At 44.1% G+C, this 7077-nt stretch overlaps 1 pseudogene; it reads right to left on the reverse strand.

The window, feature by feature from the left end:
• Nucleotides 1-3512: 3512 nt before the first annotated feature.
• Nucleotides 3513-6474, reverse strand: LOC132002653 (small ribosomal subunit protein eS10-like; annotated as a pseudogene).
• Between the last annotated feature and the right edge of the window lie 603 nt (nucleotides 6475-7077).

A 7077-nucleotide genomic window follows, 5' to 3' on the forward strand; every position in this document is an offset into this window, starting at 1 on the left:
ATCTTGATATGCTAATCCACAGCCACGGCAGCAATCAGGGAGCAGCTAGGGAGAGAAGTGCATTCTGGTATTAATTATGGATCAGGCATTAAGAGCTGGTAAATAATTAAAGCTTCATGTGTCACAACTCAAGTTAAGGATCAGTGTATATTTCCATTACCAAATGCGTTTGGGGGCTATTTCTAGCCCTGTTTTGATATTGACTGAACATAAACTGGGATGCAGCTAGGCGACTCTCAGTCATGGAAAACCCGTTGTACAGAATTTTGAACGTACTTATCTGCTGGTGTAGGTATTCATTCCATTTCAGAAGCTGACGTCTGGTGTTTCTAGGAACTTCTGGGTCATCAGTCCCCCCCCCCCACATGCCCCTCTTAAAATTTCTTCATTCTTTGGGGGTCTGTGCAGGGGAATCATGCATTAGGCAAGAGGTTGTGCTGCTCCAGGTGTCCTTGGAGGAGCCGTGTCTTTAGCGGCCAGGGGCTTGTTAGAAGTGCAGGGTCAGTTTCCTTGGGTTCCTCTTCCACTTCAGCTCTCTCTGGGTTCTAAACGGCCAGCCTCCCCTCTGGGTACTGCTGAGGGCTGGCTGCAGGCCTTTACGGTGCTGGAAGCAGTGGTCTCCGGGGTGAATCCTGGTTCTGCTCCTTGTTAGCTGGGATCTTAAGTTCCCAGCAATCTGAGGCTCAGCTCCAGTGGGAGTGGCACTGCCTACCTCACCAGGCTGTTGTCAGGAGCGAATTTCGGTGGGAAATAATGCTGACCAGCCCCCTTGCAATCTACAAATGGGAGTCATGTTGATGATGATGGTGATGATGATAATGGCATTGAGGAAGGAGTCACTCCTAGAGGGAAGACTTGATGACCACGAAGGACGTGATGACCTCAGTGGACGATGCGAGGATGTTAGAATTCTTGGAAAATAGTCATGCATTAGGCTTGACGGCCTAAAGGGAAGTTGAAAAGGAGAGGTTTTCTTGGCATGGGTTGTAGGAGTGCAGGAGTGATATTCTCTGAAAGTGAGACTTGCCCTGAAAAAGAGAAGAGAAGGGCATTTTTAGAGTGAGATCTCGGTGCTCCATCTCTCTGGACCCCTTCCCATCCTGACTTCCTCTGCATCAAAATGCTGTCTTTGTTCCACCGAGGAAATGAATGTGACTTATGTGGATGTCATCCTTTTCTCTGGACGTGACAAATAAAATACCCTTTCATGTCTTTTCTACAGTTGAAATGCAAGAGGAAGGAAAAGCAAATGTTTGAAATTCTGAAGTCTGAAAATCTCAATATAAGAATTTCTAGTTTATAAAGACACCTACAGTTACCTTTCTCAGAGACCCCCGTTTCACACCCCAAACTGTGAGTGTCCGCGATGGAATTGGCCCTCTCGAGGCTTTTCCACCCCAGAGAATCTCCTTTCTTCAGTTCCCTTAGTCACTCTGCTCTCAAGAAGTATGAAAATGATATTACAATAATAAATGCTGACCTCTTCAAAGATAGAATGAATCGTTAGTGGGATGGGGTTAAGAAGCCCAGAAGCCCCAGGAATGTTTTCATTGTCCTTTTAAAATGCTGGGTGAGCCGGCTGAACAAGAATGAGAACCTTTGGGCATTTCCCATCAACGGCTGCGGGTCACAAGGTCACGGGCTCTGGCCCTGCAGGAATATATGAATACCAGCCAGGGAGGGCTCCTTCTTCCTTATTCTCTAGAAGGCACAGAGTGGAATTACCCATTATGGCCATGAATTGCCACTTTATTTTCACAGCAATGAAAGAAAGGAAAACTGAACGTTTAAAAAAAAAAAAAAAAACACCTCATCTTAAACCTTTTCAGTCTTTAAGCCCATAAATACAGGGGTCAGAACAAGAGGCCCTCTTTTAAAAAATATTTTATGTCAGGTTGTGCCATATGTAATATTTAGCAAGCTTATTTTCTCTCATCTGAGAGGTAAAGGATTTTTGACCAGCTCCACTCACAAAGCAATTTATGGCCATATGCTGAAATATATTAGAATTAGAACCTCAGCTTCCCATTTAAATTTGGGGCAGTGAGTTTGATCAGGTGTTGATAGGTTCTGAGACTTTGAACTTGGTTCCAAAATCAGTTGTTTGCAGAATCTATTAAGTTGGGGGCAGAGAGGAAGAAGGGGACGGAGGGTGCTGCTAAGGTCTGACATCAGAAACCTTTATCCTTCCCGTCTTCCCGAGCACTGTGTACCTCACTTTATCCACAGGGTGGGTGTGACTCACGCTGCATGGTGTCTTCATCTGGGATCTGAAAGGTAACGCAGCTAAGTGGGGAAGGGCTTGGGCTCAGGAGCCTGCTGCCTGGGCTTGTACCATGTGTCAGCGACTTACTAGCTTTGGGAGCTTAGGCAAGTCACTCTGTGCCTCAGTTCCCTTATCTGTATAATGCAGCTGATGGTCATTCCTACCTGTAAGGTCACGAGGATTAGATGAGTTAGTACATAGATGAGTTAACACACACAGCGCACTTCCAGCAGTGCCCTGTGTGTAGCAATCGGTGTGTATTTTTTTACTCTTTCTCATCCCAGATGCTTGACCCTGAGCTCAGGTAGAGAATTCATCTTTCTGTTTCCATACTGCCAGGGATAGTACTGGTCAGTAGTTCATATACATCATTCCACCAACACGTATCACATGCCTGCGATGAGTTGGGCCTTGACTGAGAGGCTTGATCACTGCCCTTCTGGAAGGAATGGTTTCCCTGCAGAGAAGAGCAAATGTTGCCATACTGCTAGTTGGGGAAGTTTGGGATGCTGTGTGACACCTCTCAGCGGCACTTATCTCAAACCTATGGGGTGCAGGTCCGGCTTTCTCAAGGGAAACTGAGCCTTAGCTGAGTCTGTAGCAGCAGAAGGGCAGAAAGGACTCTAGGTAAGAGGAAGCACCTGTGAGAAGGTATCCCATGAACAGCTGGTGAACGAAATGAAATTTGGGTCAGCTTTTGAGAAAGTGAGGGAGCCTTGGCATCTTCTTAAATTATCAGTTGAAATAGGAATACCACTCCTGATGGCCATACCTTCATTCCCTGAATCAGGGTGAAGATGGAAGAAGGCAGCCTGGGAAGAGTCGCCTTCTGCCAGGAGGGTCTCCGGCACTCAGGGCTCTGTGCTAAAGCCACCTCAGGCACATCTATGTGCTTTATGAAGCATTTTCTCCCTCAGTCCCCCTTCCTTTCCCTTCCCTCTCCCCTCCCCCTCTGTCTCCTCTCCTGTTCTCTCTCTCTCTCTCTCTTTCTTTCTTAAATTTAGATTTAATTGACTTATTATGTTAGTTTCAGAGGTACAACATAATGATTCTGTATTTGTGGATACTGGGAAATGACCACCATGATAAGTTTAATTCACATCCATCACCACAACGCACTGTTACAATTTTTTTCTCTTGTGGGGAAACTTCAAGATCTATGCTCTTAGCAACTCGCAGATATATAATACAGCGTTATTTATTTATTGCTACAGATGTATTCAACACACAACAATCTCCTCCAGCTTTACGGAGGTGGCTGGCCACGTCCACGACCACATCCACCTGTAAAGTGGAATTCAGTTGCTGACCCGGTCCCAGCCTCAGCTCGCTTGTTAGCAGCAGGGGGCACAGTGCTTTGTCCGCAGGTGTCTCTGTCAGCTTTCCCTCTGGTGAGGCTTGTGGAGCTTTCCAGACCTTTGGGCCGGGGTCCGCCGGTCTCGGGATGGCTGGGGCACAGAGTGGCAGGCACGTCTCAGGGGCCAGGTGGAGGAAATCACAGATCTTGGGTACACTGGTTGGTAAGCTATCACTGGAAATGCCTTCAGGAAAGCTATTGCTTTACGTAGGCTCATGGTCTGACATGAAGATGAGGCATATTCTTTTCTGCCAGTTCAGGGTGTTTGAGCATATGGACATCCTTCTTGGCCACCGTCACTCCCTCCTTGAAAAGGACTTCGTAACTGGCGATATGATTTTTCATGGGCGTCAACGTCTCGGTGGCTGCTACGTCTGGGGCCAGGGCTGGAAAGGCAGTACGGTGTTAACAGTGTCATGTGCTGTACCTTCCATCCGTGGGACTTAGTTCTTTTATAGCTGTAAGTTTGTGCTTTTTAACTACCTTATCCCCATCATTGCTTTCTTATACATGTACTTTAATGCCCTCTTTTTCTAAATCCTGTGCTGTCGCTAGCAGCTTACCTTGACAGTAGTGGTAGATGTTTTGACTGCAGAGGAACGGACAATTCATTGCAAAGAAAACATAGGGTCAGATTTCCTTCATTGCCCTCCGAGACCTGGCAAAACTCTGCCATTCTTCTTCTTCTTCTTCTTCTTCTTCTTCTTCTTTTTTTTTTTTTTTTTAAAGATTTTATTTATTTATTTGTCAGAGAGGGAGAGCACAAGCAGAGGGAGCTGAGGCAGAGGGAGAAGCAGGCTCCTGTGAGCAAGGAGCCTGATGTGGGACTCGATCCCAGGACCCTGGGATCATGACCTGAGCTGAAGGCAGGTGATTAACTGAGCCACCCAGGGGTCCTAAAACTCTGCCGTTCTTGGAGGGAGTTTTGTTCCCATATGGATTGCTTGTGGTCACTACCCCTTCACTCCTGCTGAGCCTCACCTGTACCCTCTCTGTCTTCCTTGTCATGTCTTCATAAGATAAAGGCAACTCTTGATGTGGAAAATAGTGGGGTCAAATTAAAACATTGATTGGCTAGTCATTTAAAAGCCATGGAGCAAGAGGTAAAGCTTTACCAAACTCTTATTAGTCCCCTCATGGGGAGGTTTTGGCACTGGGCAGTGTTGAACCAGTCACCACCTTACTTTCCCTGGAAAGGAACGGAAAGTAGCCCTTGCCTATATATATGGCACCTTTCTCTGAAGATAAATCCTTGATTGAGTTGGAAGCTTGGCTGCTTTTTCATGCCCTTTGATAGTAGGGTCCCCTTGACTCTCAGTAACCTATTCAGCATTTCCCTCAACATGATCGATAGCTTTCTATTAATGCTCTTGGACCCAGAGGAAGCAGAACAGACGAGAGAAGGCAAGTGGGGTGATAGATACTTCAAATTCACCCAAAGGTAAATGGTTATTTCATATAGAGAATTCAGGAGAGAAGATTCACTCTAAATATACACATTTCCCCAAGACAGGTGAGTGACTGCATTGCTCTCTGGAGGGGGCTGAGGTGGCCGTCAGCACTTTGAGAATTAGCCTACTTTTGCCTACCTTTCTATGAAGAAGAAAATGTCCTTAGAATAAATGTCTCCCAAGAGAACTTTCTAGAACAACTGAACATGTGCAGTGACTTTCCCAAAAACGCCTGTGTTTTTCTTTTTATGGTGTATTTATCATTCCACAAAATGTGGGAGATGGGACTGCACTCTAAAGTGATTTCTTATGAGGAGAAGAGCAGAAAGATTAGGTAAGTAGGAGGTTTCACATGTCAGCCTCTCTGCCACACCTGTTCTTGTGTTTCACATTAGAAAAATGCCCTCGGAGTACACAGCTGGCACACAATTATGGCATTGCAACAGATCAGTCATGCCAAGAGCCTTGGGCCTATGAAAATCCCACCAGATAGGAAAGAAACAGGAGAACATGGCTCTCGGTGAAAATGGAAATAATCCCATCATGTTTCTCTAGTTAGGGACCCACTAGACTAGGTGCTAGAATAGCTGTGCAGCAGCATTTTATGGACCCGTATTTCCTTCCCTCTAGTCCCCATCGTATCTCCCTTATAACCTCACGAACACCTTTTATTATTCGTTTACTGATTTATTTACTGTGCCTTAAAGGTTATGCAGTGTTTTCTTTGTAATAGTCTCTTTTAAAAACAGTATTTGCTTAAAAATGATCAAAGTAATATATGGACATGAAAAAATAAATCCCCAGGATTACAAAGTGGCTTATTGTGAGAGGAATAGAAGCTGTCTCACTTACAACTCTCAGCCTACCTCACAGAGGCAAGGGCTTTGAACTATTTTCACTGTTTCTTTGCATGGTTATTGTTATTGATTGATTTATTAACATTAGGTATTATTTGCTCTCTTTCTAGTATAATCATATACCTCTCATAATCTACTCCTCACTCCTCCCTCCATTCTTTAAATAGATTTTTTTTAGTTATAGCAGTGGAATGATTATGTTATTGTATTTGACTATTTTACATTTCAGAGTCCAGTAGAGTATCATGATTATATTTTCTTTCTTCAATAGCTGTTGGTTTTTCTTCATGGTTCCAGTGGGCTTTCTTTGTTCTGTGCATTGATCGCTCTTACAGCCTTTGCTCTTCCAAATCTTTAAGAATATGTCGATCCCTAACAATGTCTGAGTTACTCCCCTCCATGCTCCTCCTCAATTTCCCACATAACTCTCCCTTTAGTGACTAGTTCACCATGAAACAACAAGCTCCTTTAGAGGGCACCATACCTTTTCATCTGTATATTCTTCATACCTGTCCCATTGTTGGGCACGTACTGGGCGTTCATTCCATATTTGATAAATGACTGAGTGACTGTACTTCCACAGACTGTTGAACAAACAAAGTTAGGCTTTATGGGCTTGAGGGAAATGAGTTTCAGATGTTAAATGTGATAATATAATTTTTTGAATCTACCAATTTACTTTCTCATCATCTTTACATTTTACTCTTGAGTTCATCTTGTAAATATTCACGTTCCCAAACATAACCTGAACAAAGTATTATCAATCACATAAAAAGATTAGTTATGATTACTGAAGTCTAGATATGAAACAGCTGCCATTTATTCAATAATTTAATGCAGTGTTTGTTCAACTAGCAAACTACTATTTGTGCATTTATTATTATGACCTCCATGTCTTCCTGGTGTGATTATTGACTGTAAACCATATGCAGTTTCAGCTGTAGTGATTTCAGCGTCACACTCTCTGGTCCCTCTGCCTGGAATGTTTTCCCCATCACCTCTCCCTCCCCAACCCCTGCAACACACATGCCTAGATTTCACCTACTCTTTCTTCTTAGCTTACCACCATCATCACTCACCAGGCCGTTTCTTTCCATTTGACACTCTGCTTTCATGAAGCACTTACCTCCATTGTAATTGAACTTT

This window comes from Mustela nigripes, chromosome 15, assembly GCF_022355385.1.
Source record: "Mustela nigripes isolate SB6536 chromosome 15, MUSNIG.SB6536, whole genome shotgun sequence".
In the NCBI taxonomy this organism is placed as follows: Eukaryota; Metazoa; Chordata; class Mammalia; order Carnivora; family Mustelidae; genus Mustela; species Mustela nigripes.